The 18,641-nt window shown below is 40.7% G+C and overlaps 1 protein-coding gene across 4 annotated transcripts in view; it reads right to left on the bottom strand.

Moving 5' to 3' along the window:
* BMPER (BMP binding endothelial regulator) overlaps nucleotides 1-18,641 on the bottom strand; it is a 238,997-nt gene that overhangs the window by 37,599 nt on the left and 182,757 nt on the right. The gene's annotated exons all lie outside the window — the stretch shown is intronic.

Below are 18,641 nucleotides of genomic sequence, written 5' to 3'. Positions count from 1 at the left end.
CAGAGTGTCCTTTTAACTGGCCTTACAGAAACCTTTTGGATGCCAAATTGGCAGAACGTCTTCTATCTCAACCTTCTGGTTTTGGGTGAAAAATGATTTCTGAAGCAAGTTTGGCTCCTGCTGTGCAAAGACTTTTCAGAGACCCACAGCTTCCAAGGTATTAAATAACAGCCAGCAAGAGTGAAAATTAAAAAATAATAGTAAACAGGGCAATCATAACAATACTTTAGAAAGCCCTTCCTCTAGTTATCATAAAGGTCCTGGGGTTAATAAGATAATGATTTCATTGCTTCTCTTTAAAGAGACTGACTGTCAAACGTGATTGTCAACCTAACAGCTTACTTGCCTGTTTCCTATTACTTACGACTTTTTGACCCTGAAGGGGCCTGGGATAAGATATGGTCTCTTTATGTATCTTTCTGAGGAGCTGAGTTCAGTGCTTCTGACTCAAGAGACCCTTGAGACATCCTGATAAGAATGTGAGCTTAGTACTTTTGACTCCAGTGGCCTTATAAAAATGGCTGTGACGAGTAGAAAGAGCACAGTTTTAAATCCAGAATTACCTGAGTTTCTGAGGTGGCCTTGCCATTGATGAATGAGGCAATTTGACCTGAAGCTCTGACATTTTACTGTATCATAGATAATTCCCCAAACGTAAGGGTAAATGAGATTCTGCTTGAGAGGATATAGATATGCATTAATTTTCAGACTCTGCCCCTCCTGCATGTAGTCAGTATTATTGTCTATGTAACAATAACAATACCCCTTAAGGAAAAACAATGACTTGAGAATACCAATTGATTTTGGAAGTTTACTAATGCATGATTGTGGGACTGGGATATTTTTGCTGTTGTTGTCAGGTTTGAAAAGTCTCTCTTAACTTCCACAATTCTGTAATTATGAAAAGTGACTAATTTAGAGAGACAAAGAAAATGAGCTATAGAGATCTAATACCTGACAAGTTTTCTTTCTTTGTAAATATAGGAACAAGTCAATAAACTGAATAATTCAAGACAAAAGGCAGATGGAAAAAACTATATTCCATTTTAGAAATCCTTACTTTATCCTCACCAGAAGGAACAAGGCATCCATCCATCCATCCATCCGTCCATCCATCCATCCATCCACCCAATATTTTGCTGTACACTACCATTGCCTACTACTGGTTAATGAGATTATACCCATGAATAAGACAGGAAGGTTCCTATCCTCATGGAGTTTATATTCTACCTCATTTTCATCAATGCAAAATGATATGAGTTATTCATTTTTTTAAATAGGAACTAATTCCATCACATAAAACGATACTGAACATCAATAACTGTCATGGAAATACAAACCAAAACCACAATGAGATACCACTTCACACCCAAAGATTGGCTATCATCAATGACAAGTGTTGGCAAGGGTGTGGAGAAATCAGAACCCAAATTGACTGCCGGTGGGAATAAAACTGGCATTCACTGTGGAAAACAGTCTGGCAGTCCTTCAGATGACGAAACATAGAGTTACCACACAACCCAGCAATTTCATTCTAAAGAACTGAAAACAGTTAATCAAATAAATACAAGTGCATGACTATTCATAGCAGTACTATTCAGTACAAGACAATATGGTACAATAGCCTAAAGGTGGAAACAACCCAAATGTCCATCAACTAATGAATGGATAAACAAGATGTGGTATAGTCATGCCGTGGAATATTATTCAGCCATAAAAAGGACTGAAATACTGATACATATTACAATGTGGATGTACCCCGAAATTTATTACTAAGTGAAAGCAGCCAGTCACAAAAGAATACATATTGTATGGTCCCAAGTATACAAGATTGCCTGAGATGGAGGGTGGGATGAGACAGGGGGGGAGGGGGTGATAACTAAAGCATACAGGGTTTCTTTTTGAGGTAAGAAAAATATTTTAAAATCAACTGTAGTGATGGTTGCACATATCTGTGAATATAACAAAAAACACTGAATTGTACATTTAAATAGATGAATTGTATGTGTATGAATTATATCTCAGTAAAACTCTTTAAAAAAAAAGAACTAATTTCATGGCCATTTTCTCAAGAGATCAGTCACCTTTCTCCTAAGGCAATCATCCTATTTCTAAATATCTGTGCTCATTTCTCTGTACTGTTCCATTGTATTAAAGTTATTTGTGCATATGTGTATTGTCCCCTGCTGGAATGCAAACACCTGGAGGGCAGGATTTGTATCTGCTTCCTCTTTGTAACCCCAGAAGGACCGAGGACAAAGCCATTTACATGGTAAGCACTTAATATAGTTCTTAGTGATCAAACCATTGATTGGTTCAAAATTAAGAATTATTTGATTAATTGATAATTGGATAATTTTTTAAACACATGGCGAATGACAATCTCTCTCATTTCCTTGTTTTCCTGTTTTTAGTATGACAGTATGATGACCTGAATCATTACTTGGACCTCTGCGATCTGGCCTGGACCCATCTCTCCAGCCTCATCTCACTGACCCATCCTCTGCCTATACCCGGCTTCCTATCAGTTCCTAAAATAGGCCTTGTTCCTTTCTACCTCAGGACCTTTGCACTGGAGTTCTTCTCACTGCCCTTACCTGATTCATGCCCACTCCTCTTTGGATGGCAGTTTAAGGCCCCCTTCCTCGGAACACCTTCCCTATGGCCCCAGACCACATAGGTTTATATTATAGCATCTCACAACTCTTTTCACTTTTTTTAAAATCACACTTGGTACTTATCAGAGTTTGAAATAACATTTACCTGTGTGATCACTTAATGCCTTTCTCCTTGCTAGACTGTAAACTCAGTGAGGACAGAGATCCTGCCTCTGTATTTATTTACTTATTTATTTATTTTGCTTAGGCATTCCCAAGCCCTGGGACCTACTAGGCACGTGGGAAATACTTTTGAATGAATTCATGAATTGGGTTCTTCATGGTCAATAAAGAAAAACAAATTGCAGAAGAACCTCAGTGCTAATAAGAGCAAGACTTCATAAATCCGCAGTTCACATGTTGAATCTGGTTTCAGGAGCAAAAGTCAAAGGAACAATGAGAATCCAGAAATGGAACTGCTGGACACACTCGGGGGTCAAAAAGTCAAGTAGTGTAGCCCTTGGCTGGCTGAACGGCCGCACAGCCTGAGAGGTAAATCCCTGGGGCTTTGTGCCCATGGTGATGGAAGTGACCTCCCAGAGATCCTGGAAAAACACATGCCGATGTTGCTGCTTGTTGTGGAACTTATAAGAGGAAGGGGATGAAGCACATGGCCACATGATGACAGCTGCCTAAAAATGGAAACCCAGGTTTCTTCTGCAGGCATCATCTCCCCTAGCTTAAAAACAGAAAGGCAATAAAAATGCCAATTGTGTCAATAAATGCTGTCAGTAAGAGAGAAGATGTGCCAACACTCATGCACAGGAACAGCTGCAGTGACAAACCATTAGAGGACTCCAGCAGGAGAAGAAGAGACTGGGACATTGCCCAGACTACATCCCAGCAGCAGGGAGGTACGGACAAAAAAGAGGGAACCTACGGGGGAACCCTGGATTGCAGTTGGGTAATTAGGCCCCTCACCAAGCTGTGTTCTGGGACACTTTGGGAAGATGACCAGTTACCATGAGACCATGTTCGGTAACTACAGGATACTTTAACCTGAGCTTCTTGTTGGAAGTCCATAAAATAATACAAGCGAAACCTTTAGCATACTACCTGGCACATGGTAAAGAGTTAATAAATGTTAATTTTTTAAATTGTTACTATTATTCAATTCAAGGGGTGATATTTCATTGTACAACTTGCTACCAAACTGCACAGACGACATTTGTTCCGGTGTACTGAAAGCATTCTAAATGGTTAAAAAAAAAAAAGAAAAGAAAAAAAGTATGCTGATCAAAATAAATTCCAGATGGAGTAAAGATTTGAAATAAAATAAATGAAACCATAAAAGTACTTAAAAATTTATGTATGTTTTTATGCAATCTAAGGGCAACTAAAACCCATATAAGCGTAAATACAAAAGGAAAACCCATAAACCACAAAGAAAAAAACAGATATATTTGACTACTAAAAAAGGTAACACTTGCCTATGATATAAACTACTAAATCAGAATAACAAAAACAAATGAGAAAAACTGCAGCATATTGTGAAAGGTTAATATCTTTAAAATCAAAAGAACTGGGGCGCCTGGGTGGCTCAGTCTGTTAAGCGTCTGCCTTCGGCTCAGGTCCTGGGATCGAGCCCCGCATCGGGCTCCCTGCTCGGCAGGAAGCCTGCTTCTCCCTCTCCCACTCCCCCTGCTTGTGTTCCCTCTCTTGCTGTCTCTCTCTCTCTGTCAAATAAATAAATAAATAAATCTTTAAAAAAATAAAATAAAAAATAAAAAATAAATCAAAAGAACTCCCCCAAATCAGTAAACTAAATAAATACCATTAAAAATGAGAAATCAATTTTTACCTATCATTTTAAAAAGAAATTTTTTCTTTGTTTTTGAATTTTTTAGATTTTTGTTATTTATCTTTTCATGAGTTTATTTTTTTCTTTCAAGTTTTCATTTGTTTTAATTAAAAATACTGTTAGCGAGGTTTCTTGCTCACATATTGCTAGTTAAAATATAAATTTGTCTTAGCCTTTCTGGCGGCAGTTGAGAAACATATATGTATATGTATATACGTATCAAAAGTACTGTTTGACTAGAAATTTGTATGCTGTTTGACTAGAAATTCCGTTTCTGAAAGTTTATCCTAAGGAAATGAAGGTAAGCACAACTATTTAGCTGCAAGTTGTGTTCATTGCAATGATACTTAAAATCATTATTAAAAAAACCCTTAATGCCCAACATTGGCAGAACGGTAACATGAACTGTTATATCTCTATGTATATGAAATGAGTTAATATTTGTAAAGCAACTAAAACTTTGCCTGTCATATAATAAACTTTATGTAACTATTAATAAATGAAAACAAAAATAACTGAGTATATAAGAACATTTCCTGATATGGAAGGATGTGAATAATACATTGTTATAAGGTGAAAACAAAGGTTATAGTGGTATACACAATATGATTTGCCTGTTGTAAAGTAAGTGTATATATGTGTATATGTATACATGTATGCCTCAGAATAATAAAAAACAGTTATCTTAATGGAGTTATTTTTACTCTCTACATTGTCCGTGTTTCCTAATTCTTCTGCAGCATTTATGAAATGGGTGTAATACACTTTTTAAAGCATACTGTTTGAATTTTAACTTGCTAAAAAGGAAAAATTTCATAAATCTTATAAACTTTCCCAAGAGTTTAAATGTAGAATTTATAGAAACCTTTCTATAAATTCTATTTAAAAATAGTCATATCCATTTTTTAGCAACCATTTAGATAATACAAGATTTTTTTTCTTTTAGGTTCATTTCAGAATTGACAGAAATTCCCACAGACCATAATTTTGCCTTAAATTATTTTCTCTTCAGAGGGCTGAAAGCGGTGTTAACCTGTGAGCTCCACACAGATTACCAGAGAATTATTTATCATCATCCAATGCCAGCTGAGATCCAAACCAAAGTCTTGAATCCAGATTTACTCCACCTTGTTATCCCCAAATGAGATTTATTTCCAGCAGACCACCCGACTGCCTCCAAATGATTGTAACATTCAGGCCTCAGCCAACCAATGAAGTCTTTACAATCCAATTAGATCAACAGTGAATTCCATTTGATTGCTTGTGCAGACAAACCATATTCATAAAAACGGAACTGGGGGACAAATTAAACTTGAACAAAAGATCTGATGCACAGCCACAGATAGGTAAAACCTCAGGTACAGCTCACCAGGACAAAACCTCTGCTAATAATCTAGAACTGAAATACTATGCTACCAAGTCTCTGATTTCCCATTTAAAATTCTATGAAACAGCGGGAGAGTCCATAAAAGCTTAAGAAAAAAATAACAAATAAAAAGCCATCTCCCCTCAATAATTTTCCAACGAGCTGTTAACAGGATCATGTCACTGAAAACTAATTTAAGCATTAATCTTGCATATGGAAATCCCAGCACTTTACTTTCTCTTTGCCTTGCTCTCAAAGCAGGTTCAGCCAGTAGCTTGAAAGGAAAACCACTGAGCCAGAAGGACTTTTTCCCTTGGAAACATTTTAAGAGCAAAAGCAATCTTTATCTCTCCACATACGTTTGAGAGTCCTTGTTAGTCCCTCTTATACCTTAACCCAGAATTCTACCACCATCCCACTACCCTAAGATTAATATTGTTCTACTCCTAATTCTTCACACTCTTATCGGATTATTCAAGCTGGGTGCATTTCTCCCTTCAAATGATAAGTTTTTAAATTAAAAGACAGCATGCAGTGGATCAGGAAGAATAGCTCTGGAGTCTGAGGCCAGCACCTTTGGCTCCCACAGGGAACTTCCTTCCCAGATGCAGCTCATCCAGGGTCTCCATAGGATACAACGGAACCTTTCCACCCTACATCCATTTGTACCGATGCTTCCAAATATCACAGGAACATGCACTATATAAAGCCTGAAAGCACATACAACAGTGATGAGGAAAGTGACAAACATACTACTTCTGTGATTTCCAGACCAGCAGGCCAGCTGTTGTTCTCATCACTACATCCTTTCCTCAACTCTCCCGAGGCTTTGCAATCTGGCACTAACCCTCAGTGCTGCACTAATCGCACCGAACAGGAAGCAAATGCTAACCTGTACATCTACTTTCCTTCTCTCCCTGCTGCCCCACACCCTCACTCCTAACAAATACAGACACTGAGGGGGTGGGGGAAGCAGGGCGGGGAAGGAGCAGGGAAGTTGTTGGAACATGCTGGCCTGGGATTGGCAATTCAAAGCAATAAGACCTTGGCACTTATAAAGCCAGCTGTCCTTTGCCCGAGAGAAGACCAAGGACAATAAAAATGCAAACTACAGAACAGAGCCAATGAATACACAGCCAGCAAAATCCACTGTGCAGGAGAATCAGCAGAAACCTTGACACTTGGTTCAAAAATCAGGTCACTGCTTCAAAATCTCATCAGAAGCATGATTTCATTTGAAACTTCTAGGGCAGCGGAGGGTTTTCCTTGGATGGCATTTTCCACCCCACTGTATAGTGACTGTCAGCAGATTCTACATAACATTAAAAACCAGAAGGATCAAGAGCAGCTCCTTCATTCTGTGAGGATGAAAAAGAAGCCAGAGCAAGAGAGAGGAAACAACCCATTGGTATTGGTTCACCACGAGAAAGTCAAATTTTGAAAGAATCCTTTTAAGTGCTAACACACTTAAAGGACTAAAGAAAATGAATTTCTAAAACCAGGTTGGCAGCAGGCATCTGGCATGGAGGAAATTTTAATCTTGAGGCAGAAGTCATAACTAGTTCAGCTTTGCCTCCCCCAGAGCTTGACCAGTACCCACCTACAGTGGGAGACTCGATAATTTCTTACAGAGCTAAAATCTCTTTACTACTTTTTGTATCATGCCAGTCAAGAACTCTGAAAAAGGATACCAAATGAATAGGGTAGCTCTCGGAGGACCTGGAGAACTGAGTCAAAGTAGAATCTGTACTTTAATTGTGATGTTTAAGTTTACGGGTCAACTTGTCTAGGCCACAGGGTACCCAGATATTGGGCCAAACTTTATTCTGGGTGTTTCCGTGAGGGTGCTTTTGGAAGAGATTAACATTCAAATCTATAGTCGGAATAATTCAGATTTTTCTCCCTAATGTGGGTGGGCCTATCCAATCAGCTGAAGGTCTGAATAGAGCAAAAAGGCTGACCCTACCTTGAGTAAGAGTGAATTCTTCCTGACTGCCTTCCAACGGGGACATTGTTCTTTCCTGCATTTGGACTTGAACTAAAACACGGCCCTTCCTGGGTTCTTGTGAGCCTGCTGCCCCTTGGACTGGAACTACACCATTGGCTCTTCTGGGTCCCCAGCCTGCCAACTCATCCTGCAGACCTGATGGTTCTGTTTCTCTGGAGAACCCTGACTAATTTACCACTCCACTCAAAAATCATAATCCAGGTTGAGGGGGTATAAAATAGGTGATGGGGATTAAAGAGCACACTTATGACGATGAGCACTGAGCAATGTATAGGCTTGTCGAATCACTGTATTGTACACCTGAAACTAATATAACACTGTAAGTTAACTATACTGAAGTTAAAATTAAAAACTTAGTGAAGTTTTAAAAACTCATAATCCAACCTCTCCCATGCCTGCCCACTCTTGCAAGAAATAATTTAGGCTCCATCTAAGACTAAGGCCATCTGGTAACCCATACTGGGGTAAAAACTCAAACTATATAATACTCGAGGGAGTGTTCAATGTTTAAGAACATTCAAAAATCCATGGGGATTGTCAGGGCGTTTTTCTTGTTCCAACCCAGGAGTTTGGCATCAGGTGGAAACAACTCTAAATTTCATGTTTGCTATATAAATATCTAAAAATATAGACAGAAACAATGCAGTCAAAAGGTACTCTCCTTTTCTCCACTGATACTCAGGACCCCTGATAATGTTATGGAGAAACCCTAAAACAGGGAATATCACCCTTAAGTAAGAGAGTCAGCAGCAAATACACTATATGCCACTCAACATATCATGTTGTTCTCTAGCATTCTGAAGATTGGTGACCAAGAGAAGGTAGTGGAAGAAAATTAACATGGAAACCGAGAGATCTGGTGTGACCTCAGTGAACGGGTTGGTTCCAGATTCCATTAATAAGATAACTTCACATTCACGGAACCATAATGACAGTGTCCTCTGCTGGTTTTACGTGCCTCCTTGGCTTATCCAGGGTTATGATTCAAGGCCATTTCTAATAAGCCAAGCTCATTTCATCACACTGGAACAGCCAAAAATGTACAAATGTAGGACCAATATGCCAGAGATTAGTAGTTGGAAAGATGAATGATTTCCATTTACCTGTCAAAATTGCTGTTAATAATTAGACATCAAGAATCAGCACAGGCCTTCCATTGATACTTTTAAATCTCAACAAAATCCTGTAGATCCAGGATCATAATCTGAAAAGGGTTTCTCTTTGTTCTGTTTTATGTTATTCCCTATCACTACACTGGCAAATAAATATATAACATTTTTTCTAATTACAAACATTTGTTGAGCATTTATTATATTGCAGCTTTGTACCAAGTACTTTAAATACATTATATCATATAACAGTTACAAAAATCTTATGAACTAATTCTGTATTATGTGTACTTTATAAACAAGGAGTTTAAGGCCTAGAAAGTTTTAGTCATGTTCCTAATGACACACAGTAATGGTGCACGCAGGGTTGGAGCCCAAATGATTAGACAATAAGCCCTCACTTTTACCTATTAAACCAAAACACAACACATCAAAGAACCAAAAGTATACAACCTTATATGTCACACAATTTCTAACAAAAATAAAAACGCCTGATACGACATGAAATGAAAAGGAGTCTCATTGGAAGAACAATCCCAAAACATCAAGAGCTGCTCTAGATTTATTTTTTAAAGACCAGAACACACAAGAGAGGAGAAAAACACCTGGACCAGAGTTGGTGTCATATTGCTATTTTACTTCCGAAAAAAAAAACTAAATCTAAGTCCAAATTACATAACACTCCAAATGGCTTACTTAGTTGCTTCTGCTCCAATTTAGTCTCTGGAGAATGTCAGCCAGAGCCATGCTCAGAGGTTTGGCAGAAATTATAAAGTCTGAGAGAATTAGCATTCTAATGTCCAGAGGATACAATGACAAATCAGTTTGAGAATGCTGCACAGTTAATAAGTCATTCAAATTGGCATGTCCCAATTGAGAATAAGATGCTGCACGTTGAGTTGCCACATCTACTGCTAATATATGTTAAAAACAAAGACTTCTATAAAGAAAAGATTTATTCTAATCATGATGAACCTCTCCTGCATCAAATAACTACTGAGAGCCTCCAATGCAAGGAATGTCATGCTAGGAAATGTGAAATATGAATGTGACATAGTCTTCGGTTTTGTGACACTTAACACCCTCTGCTCAAGGAGGTGGGACCTGAGCTGAAGAAAGGAGAAACAGTGACAGAGGATCTAAATTCCAATTCACGTCCACAACAAGAGGCTGGGTAGTTTGGTTATCAGCCAGTCAATGGAGTAGTCAATTCATGTAGGAGTTCAGAAAAAAAGAAAAAGTATGTGTCTTTGGTGGACAGGGAGAACTTTAAAAAGTCATGAAATTTGAGCTGGAGATGGAAAGGTAAGATTTGGAGAGATGAGAAAGTAGATTCCAGGCAAAAGGCCTAGGCAAAAGGCCAAAGGCACAACAGAGCAGGGCACACTCAAGAGTTTGTCAGTCGGCTAGACCAGAGTGTTTGGAAAGTAAAAATTGACACCACAGAAATACAAAGGATTATAAGAGAATACTGTGAAAAATTCTATGCCAACAAATTAGACAACCTCGAAGAAATGGATAAATTCCTAGAACCATACAATTTTCCAAAATTCAATCAGGAAGAAATAAAAATCTGAATAGACTGATTATTAGTAACAAAATTGAATCAGTAATCAAAAACCTACCAATAAGTAAGAGTCCAGGACCACACAGATTCACAGGTAAATTCTATGAAACACTTAAAAGAAGAGTTAATACCTATTGTCCTCAACTTATTCAAAAAACAAGAAGAGGAAGGAAAGCTTGCAACTATAGTCTAGAAGGCCAGCATTACTCTGATACCAAAACCAGACAAAGACACCACAAAGAAAGAGAACTACAGGCCAATATCCCTGATGAACATAGATGCAAAAATCCTCCAACAAAATGCTAGCAAACCACATTCAACAATACACTAAAAGGACTATTCACCACAGTCAAGTGGAATTTATTCTGGGGATGCAAAGATGGTTCAATAAATGCAAATCAATCAATGTGATATACCACATCAACAAAATCAAGAATAAAAATCATATGATCATCTCAACAGAAGTCAGAAAAAGCACTTGACAAAATTCAACATCCATTCATGATAAAAATCTCAACAAACTGGGTTAAAAGGGAACATATTCCAACATAATAAAGGTCATATATGAGAAACCCATAGTCAACATCATATTCCATGGTGAAAAACTGAGAGCTTTTCCTCTAAGACCAGGAAAAAGACAAGAATGTCCACTCTTGCCACTTGTATTCAATAATAGCGAAGTGTTTATTTTACAGAGTTTGTGGGGTAGAGACTGGAGCAATCCTTACATGCCAAGCTAACGAGTTTGGACTTTGTCCATCAAGTAAGGGAGCCACTTAAAGAGTTTTGATGAGAATACCAGAGAGGTCAAAGCAGCACCTGAGTGTGGAGTTCAGCAGGCAGAGAACGTTAAAGGAGAAAACAGTCTAGCAGGGGGCACGTGTGGAGAAGCCTGGAGCAGTAGTGCAGGCTCACGGAGACGAGGGCCTCACTGTGCCCGTGAGTGAGAAAGGCATGTAGACGAAGGCACTGATGCCGGTCAAGCCCTATCTACACACACACTCGGTGCCTAGATGCTTTGTGTTCATGTCCAGTTGGGTTCTAACGACCACCCAAAGTAGAGCTCTTATTCATCCCATTTCACAGAGGAGGAAAGCTCAGGAAAGTTACCCAATCACAGAGCCAGTAAATGGGAGAAGTGATATGTGCATAATTTCTTAGGATAAATCAGCAGAGGCAGTAACTGACTGAAGAGGTGTGAAATGCAGGATAGAGTCAATTATGCCTAATCACACCCACAAGGTTTCAAGCAGAAAAGACTAAAGGTCTTTCCTAATCAAAATATGAACCAACAGGAGCACATAAGAAAGTTGGGTCCCCTTTCTAGGGTAGTTTTCTCTGTAAGTGTGTGGAATGTGCCCCTGACAGAGGATTGCATTCTGCTTGTTCCCACCCAGGCTTGAAATTAAGCCCCCTAAGCCTAGTTGGCATAAGCTTTGGGTACATAGTCTTGCGGCACCTGTGGTCAAGTCCACGTGAGTATTATACTGATAAGAATCAACAATACCTTCTGGAAGATAACTTGGGAGCTGGGAGACTGAAGGCCTGAATATCAATCCACTGCTTCTGGGACTGGGCCACCTTTGGAAAATAGGTCTGCAATCCAATCACTCCCCTCTCCTTATCTGTTAAAGTTCAGCAACGAGAACTGTCTCGGTGCTCCTTTGGCTCAGGGGCAATGTTAGCTTGAATGAAATAGTGTCTCTGATTCACATGGAAGACAGTTGATCTACTCACCTCAAGGCACATGGACCCTTTAGAAAGGACATGGCAACCTTTCACCTTTCTTAAATAGGACTGTGAAGTAAACATGCACTTTGTCCCTTAAATTGCCTCATACTCTAGAAGTCAAAAAGGGACTAACTTCATCCTCATTTAAGAATCCACATATTACAAATTATTTCATCTTCCACTGGAAAAATAACTTGACTCATGAGTCAAAGATCAAACTTCTCATCACTGGTGAGTCCAGACACTACTGATTAGCCCTCTGTGGTGAACCTGGTTACTAAGCATAAATATGATTGACTTTGACAGGTCCTCAGGTGCTTTTAGTTATCTTCCAGTGTCACCTTGAGGGAAGAACAAAACCCAAATTGAACTCTCTTAAGAAAGACCAAAGCAGGACAAGAAGGCATGTATTATTCCAGTGGCACGCTCACAATCTGTTGCCGGCCTCTGCAGACGTACGGGAATGTGTTCAGAATTCACACAACATGATGGCCCTGACAGCCCAATTATGCACAACATGCCTCAACTTGCAATTCATCTGTGAGATGAGATTCACAAAAGACAGGCAGTTAGGAGCAAAAATGACTCTAACACAATCGTAAAGAGCTAAGAACCCATAGACACAAAGGCATACTGTATTACTTACCTCTCTCCTCTCCATAGAAGACATGTACCTCCTTCTTTTATATAAAGTACACATTCCTAGCCAGTCATTTCTCCATAGGAGGTGATTCATAATTAAGATAAATCCAGATCAGTGCACAAAAGAAAGCAAATCAAGCTACATGGTTCATGAAGTAAAGGACATCTCTGGGAACCCCACAGCCCTGAGGCCGTGCACATATCAGCTCTCTCCATTCTCCTTTCCAATCCAAAACGTGTTTCTGAACATGACCAACTCCAATTTTTCAGGTTGGGAGATCCATGATGGTGACATCTCCTTTCTCCCACCCAGGCAACAGGCCAATGGGGGGAAGACAAGTTTGCCACAGGAGGCCAGGGAACTAAGCATATCCAGGAGCAAGTAGAGTGTTATCTGAGCTCATTGTTGGTCTCCCCAAACACCACTGCACAATTATACTTCAACCCCAGAGGCAGGCTATTTGGTCGGGTTGAATTATACTTCTCTTTCTAGAGGTGGTTCTAGAAATTTCTAGAGAAAAAGGGAAAGTGGTCCTGCGCATTCAGGAAAATATAATCCACATGTCTCAAAAGAAAAAAGAAAAGGAGAGGTTGTGTAAGAATACAAAAGGAAGAAAGGAAGGAAGGAAGGAAGGAAGGAAGGAAGGAAGGAAAAAGAGAAAGAAAAAAAAAGAGAAAAGAAAATTGCTTAACAAGCCCCAGGATTAAAATAGCCCACAATCACCATCATTCACCTAGAGCCAGAATTCAGTTTAGTGCAACTCACTGTGCCTCTCTTGAGAATTCTGAGTCCCTCTGGCATATGCTGGAGTGTGGTGGGTGTTTGAGAGGGACATAAACCTGAATGGCAAAAGGCCTCTTCCCTCAAGAGATTGCATCTCTTGAGGAAAACTGTCCTATAGAGGAATAATGGTAATATATCCAAGACCAAATGGAATTAGTGCATAAAATGGAACAACCAAAGCATGAGAGGCGCAGGGGAGAAAGAATCAATTTTAGCTCAAGAGAATGCTTTTAGGAAGGAAATGTCCTTAAACTGAGCTGGAACAGGGAGAAGCAGGGAAGGACAGTCCCAGCAAATGACAGCAAACAAAAACAAAGGCATGTTCATGGGAAAGTACCAAGTGCCCTCAGGGGTTGCCAGATTGGCTGGAATAGAATGTAGGTAAAAATGAGCAAATCTCAAAACATAAGGTATTGCCAGATGGCATGGAGCCTTGACAACCACACTCAGAAACATGAACTTGATGGAATAAATTAATAGAGTCACTAAGCACTTCCGAGCACTACAGATGGGATATACTAGGTCTCACTGCTGGCCTAGCACCACAAGCTTCTGGATGACTTTAGAGTCCCCTGGGTGGGCCTGCCCTCTGGGAGGCTGGTGCATCTTTATTGTTAAAATCAGCCCTCATGATTCCTTCTCTTGAAGGTCCCAAGAGGCCTCCCGTTCCAGCAGCCCTGCAGACCTGTAAACATGTCACCCCTCTGTGACACCTGCATTCTAATCAGACATACTTTTTCATTTCTTCCTTTCCTTTGAGGGAAAGTTATTTTAAAAAATCAATGTGCTTCCAAAAACTTTTTCCAAGCACAATTCAACAGGAATCCCTCTTCCCAGTGCCTAGAGGAGGAATGGGAGAAATGGTGGAGTTTCAAGTTTATGTGATGGTGGCTTATCGCTCAGAGCTTCCATTCAGAAGAAAACAATCTTCGATTCAGCTTGACTAGAAAGGGTCTCAGGCGCAGGATGGAGAGGCACTGAGAGAGATGGGTAACGTCTCCTTTCTTCTGTAGAATACTGAGCTTCAAAACATACGGTGACGAGAAATGGTGAAGGTAGGGAGCAAAAATGCCAGGTCCACTTAAAGCCCAATGCTGGATTTTCAGTAGTTGGACACTAACTGAATATAAGGGCACAGTTCATTCTCTCAACATCTATGTTTATTCTATCGTATTTCAAATCCCTATTCCCAGAGGTGCTGCTTATGTCTCAGGAAGTTTCTCTTCTTCCTCACAGTAAAAACCCAAGGCCGTGTTCCCTCTCTGTAAAGCCCTGTGTTTCTGCACCTCTTCTCTCTCTCCCCCTTGCTCCTTCTTCCTTGGATACAGTGACCTCCTCAAACTCTCCAAGCCCCTTGCACTCTGCCTGGAAGGGGTTTTTCCTAAATTGGGGCAGGGCTCACTCCCTCTCTCCCTTCAGGTCTCAGCCCCGATGGTACCTTATCCAAGAGGCTTTCCTTCACCAAGTTATATGAAACACCCCCCAGATTTGGCATTGTCCTCCATCTCTTTCCCTGCTCTGTGTTTCTTTGTAACACATGAAATCACTTCATCTGTTATATAGGTATTTGCTTTTTGTTGCCATCCTCACCACCGCTCCAGGTTCTGAGAGTAAAAACTCTGTCTGGGTCACAGGCGCATTCCCTGAGCCTAAAAAATCCCTCGTAGAGGTGTTCCTCATGACACATTGGCAGGAATTGTGCTTCAATAGGAGTACAACTATGCTAGAGAGGGAGCAATAGAAATATCCAACTCCCTTCCTCAGGTAAAAGAGCACCCTGAATTACGTTGTCACCTCTCTCTCTCTCTCTCTCTCTCTCTCTCTATGTGATGAGCCCCTGATTGGTTTAAACCAGTGGTTCTCCAAGTGTGGTCCTCTGACCAGCAGCATCAGCACCACCTAGGAACTTGTTAGAAACTCTCAGATCCCACCTCAGATCTGCTGAATCAGAACCTCTGAGTGTGGCATCAGTAATCTGTGTTTGGGTGGATCCTCCAGATGAGTCTCCAAAGTTTTGAGAACCACTTGTCTAAGTGAATCAACTCATGTGATTTTCCCAACTATGGTGATTGGTTTAGAGATGGGTACAAGACTCAGAACAAAGGAGATGCATGAGACCTGCTGGGGTTTGGGGGAGAAGAGACACACCCCTGTCTGCATAATTTTTCTGAAGTTCTAAGCAAGAAGAATTTGGGGCAGGGGGACTATATTCCAACACAGAGGAACTGTGGCAGGAACTGGAGAAAGCACAAACCCTGGTAACCTCATTTAAATTCTGGATCAAGCCACGAGTGAAAGTGGAAAATGCCCTGACTTTTCAGTTACATGAGTCAATTAATCCTCGTTTTTACAGGTTAAATACATTACTATTGAAACTAGTTTAATTGGGGTTTTCTTTAGATGCAACTGAAAAAAAAAGATCTAATTCATACAAGGGGAGCAAACTTAATCAGCTAAACTTAATCAAAGACAGCTAAAACATAGGAAATAGAGGATGTCATCGAAATGCAAAGAAAAGTTATCCTGCCACTTGAATATATAGGTTCTTATACTCTCCCCGAGCTGTGGTCCTCCACCACCCAAGGCGTACCTGGGGCCCGAGACTCATGTAGGAAGGGTCTCCTACCCAAAGCTGTAAGCAATACTAAAATCAAGGGAAAGGAAAGAGAATGAAACAAAATGGGTGGTTAGCTGGCCCAGCGAGGCAGGGAATGAGTTACTATTACAAAGAACTGAAGGACAGAGCCTGGGAATCAGAAAGAAGGCAGGAGTGGGCCCAGTGGGGAGTAAGTGGTGTGGCCGGCCGGCCAGGCCAGATGCATGAGCTGGGCTGGTGCCTGGGCTACTTTTCACTGTCATCTTGCAGCTCAGTGTCTGGGAAGACCCTTTTAAGAAGGCATGGAGCAAATACAAATGACCTTACAACTCACAAATATGAGCTATTTCACTGATTCGTGTACAATTGCTTTGCCCTGTTTCGGTATCACCAGCCGCTTCAAAAATGTCTGTTAAGAGACTTTCCATCTGATGTAAATAATGGAGAACAAGGCCAGTAACTAACAGGTGACCAACCCATGAATGGACGAAGTGCCTTTGCAGAGTGTGACAGTACACCGTCCACCCCTGTCAGTCAAATCCCAACTGTCCCACAAAACAGTGACCTGGACTCCTCCTTTTCTCCACATAGGAAAAGAAATTATTCTATCAAAATATAGATAATTAAAAGCTTCAATGTGCTATCAAGCCTTTCATGGAAGCACTGAGACTAAAATATTCAACAACACAGTACAGAGTGTGTAAGAGTGGAAACCAGCATGGATCACACCTCAGTGTACACACAAATCATGTGGAAACCCTACTGAAATGGCACATTCTGTTTCAGGAGGGTGAGAGGAGGAACTGAGATACTGCATTTCTAACAAGCTCCCAGTGCTGCCGGCCCAAGGATAACAAAGAATGACACGGGTCTGCAGCTCGAGCCGGAGGAGCGGTGCACAAATGTGTACTGACAGCATGACCACGGCCTGGCGTGCGCGTCTGTGCGTGTGTGCCCGAGTGTGTGCCCGCTTACGCAGCAAAGGTGTCTGCATCGCTCCAGATGGGCGCTGCAAAGGAGCAGAGTCCTGACTCCAAGCATATCGCAGTGAGTAATGCGAACCCCTGCCCTGGATAGAACAGATTCAGCCAAACGGACTTCCTTGAAGGTGAAGAGAAAACCCATTTTAGTCTACGGCCATACCACCCTGAACATGCCGATCCCATCTGATCTCGGAGGCTAAGCAGGGTCAGACCTGGTTAGGACTTGGATGGGAGAAAACCCATTTTAAAGCTCCACAAGAGGGATTTATCTTCAGGGGAAATACGATTCGACACATGACATGACTGAATCACTGACAGGTGAAATTCTGCATCATGGCCTTTATTACATTGGGAATATAACACAGGAAGTACACAGAGCTCCTTAGGACAGGCACATGGTAGTTTGGGGGGTTGGCTACATCAGCACTTTAGAGGTTCATGAATGTGGCACAATACTCCCTGGTTAGGCCCCTCTCTTCCTGCCTCTTAGCTTAGTTCACTGCTACCCACCCTTTTGCTCTCAGCTCACGTAACATTGGCTGGGGAGAGGGAGTCATTGTCTGATGCATGTGTCTCCCTCTTCCCCTACTCACACACACACCTACTGGGTCTGACCCTCCTGTGAAATGATCTGCTTATACACCAAAGTATTCCTTTATAGCACATACATATCATAGCATCTTTATTAGTGAGGATATTGGCTTACTGTCTTTCTCATTCACGAGACTATAAGCCCCATGCAGACAGGAGCCAGGTCTATCTCACTCACCAGTGCAATCCCAACACACAGCACTATGCCTAACACTTAACAGGGCGCAAAAAAATATTGATTAAAGAGCTGAAGGGAGAGAAAGAGGGAGGAAAGAGGCAGGATAACTTAACTGATGCCGACACAGATAATTCCCTGTCATATGCACAGGAGTGCATGCATTTTTCTAGAAAAAGGACCTTAGCTTTTGTTAGATTCTCAACAAGGACTGTGGCCTCCCAGAAGTTCAGAACCACTGAGTTACCAGTATCACATCAGTCAGAACATCTTAAGCAAGATGTGAAATAAAAATCAGTTTCTTTCTTTAGAAATTGCTTCTAAACAGTCTTTAGAGGCAAAAAGAAGAGAAAAGATGAAAAGGTTAGAAACAATAGGTGCAGAGCACTAGAATCAAGCACTGCCATTCCATGATGAACTCGGCCTTTCGCACTGGGATCTGGCACTAGTGGGTCTTAGCGCTAGAATTAATACTGTGGGCCAGAAAAAAAATTTGAGTAGAAAAATGGCCACCATTTTGAAATTCACGTATTTCTATTTAAAAGACCAATAGGATGAAATTGGTTTATTTAAAATTCAGCCAACATAAACTATAGCACAATGCTTCCAAAGCCTGAGCAGATAATTCTGC

The sequence above is a fragment of the Callorhinus ursinus genome, unplaced genomic scaffold, assembly GCF_003265705.2.
Source record: "Callorhinus ursinus isolate GAN/ISIS: 27379988/994484 unplaced genomic scaffold, GSC_fseal_2.0 scaffold12, whole genome shotgun sequence".
Lineage (NCBI taxonomy): Eukaryota > Metazoa > Chordata > Mammalia > Carnivora > Otariidae > Callorhinus > Callorhinus ursinus.
Note: the sequence above shows the minus strand (reverse complement) of the source record. Positions and strands in the feature narration are given on the sequence as shown.